This window comes from Myotis davidii, unplaced genomic scaffold, assembly GCF_000327345.1.
Source record: "Myotis davidii unplaced genomic scaffold, ASM32734v1 scaffold78, whole genome shotgun sequence".
Classification (NCBI taxonomy): domain Eukaryota; kingdom Metazoa; phylum Chordata; class Mammalia; order Chiroptera; family Vespertilionidae; genus Myotis; species Myotis davidii.
This window is the reverse complement of record NW_006290305.1, coordinates 1,074,922-1,076,338: the sequence shown is the minus strand read 5'-3', so window position 1 is coordinate 1,076,338 and position 1,417 is coordinate 1,074,922. Positions and strand designations below refer to the sequence as shown.

General features: G+C 35.9%; 1 long non-coding RNA gene across 1 annotated transcript in view; it reads left to right on the top strand.

The window, feature by feature from the left end:
- Window positions 1–1,128, top strand: part of LOC107183007 — a 7,582-nt gene extending 6,454 nt beyond the window's left edge. The window contains exons 3-4 of the long non-coding RNA XR_001513787.1: window positions 47–140; window positions 1,090–1,128. This is a non-coding gene — a long non-coding RNA (uncharacterized LOC107183007). The remainder of the gene's footprint in view (window positions 1–46; window positions 141–1,089) is intronic.
- Window positions 1,129–1,417: the final 289 nt, after the last annotated feature.

Sequence of the window (1,417 nt, the reverse complement as noted above, 5' to 3'; positions counted from 1 at the left end):
CCTGCTTGTCCAGGCTAAGACCTGCCTCTGTCTGTTTTCCTTACAGGCCCTGTGCCACCACAGGCTCCTCTGCCAAAGGAGATGCTACACTCTGAGGCGGAACAGCCATCCTGCTTTCCTTTCTAATGGAGCCTCTGCAGGTGAATGGTCTTTTACTATTATTTTAAATTAAGATGTAATTCATATAACATAAGAGTCACTGTTCATCAACGGACACTTCAGTGGTTCTTATATATCACTTAGTATATTCACATTGTGCAACCATAACGACAGTCTAATTCCAAACATTTTCATCACTCTGTAAAGAAAACCCTTATCTATTAGCAATTAGTCCCAGTTTCCCCTCTCCTTCATCCCTTGGTCACCTCTATTCTACTTTTGTCTCTGAGAAGTTGCCTATTTTGGACATTTCAGATAAATGGAATCAAACAATACTTGGCCTTTGGTTTCTGCCTCTTTTCACTGAACATAATGTTGTCAAGGTTCATCCATATTGTAGCATGAACTTGTACTTCATTTTTTTATGGTTGAATAATATTCCATTGTGTTGATATGCCACACTTATTTATCCATTCAGCATCTGATGGATATTTGAATTGTTTTCAACTTTATGGCTATTATAGGTGATGCTACTATAAAGTCTTTGTGTGGACATATATTTTCAATTCTCTTGGGTATATACCCAGGAATGGAATTGCTGGGTCAAGTGATATGTCTATGTTTAACTTTTTGAGAAACTACCAAACTATTTTCCATAGTGTTTGCATCATTCACCTTTCCTTCAATAATGTACCAGGTTTTAATTTCTCCATATCTTTGCTAACATTTGTTATTTCCCCTTTTTTTCTTATAGGTATGAAGTCATGTCTCCTTGTGGTTTTGATTTGCATTTCCTTACTGACTAATGCTAACTATCTATTCATGTGCTTTTTAGCCATTTGTATAACTTCTTTAGGAAATGTCTATTCAGACCCTTTGTCCATTTTTAAATTGGATTATTTATTTTTTATTGTTGAGTTGCAAGAGTTCTTTATGTATTCTGAGGACTAAACTCTTATCATATGTATAATTTTAAAATATTTTCTCCAGCCCTAGCTGGTTTCGCTCAGTGGATAAAGCATCAGCCTGCAGACTGAAGTGTCCCTGGTTCAATTCTGGCCAAGGGCACATGCCTGGGTTGCAGGCTCAATCTCCAGTAAAAGATGGTAGGGGGCATGCAGGAGGCAGCTGATTAATGATACTTTCTCATCACTGATGTTTCTTTCCCCCTCTTCCTTTCTCTCTGAAATCAATAAAAATATATTATAAAATAATAAAATATTTTCTCCTCTCTGTGAAATGCCTTTTACTTTTTTGATAGTGTCCTTTGATACATGTAATATTTTACTTTTATGGAGTCTAATTTATCTATTTTTTT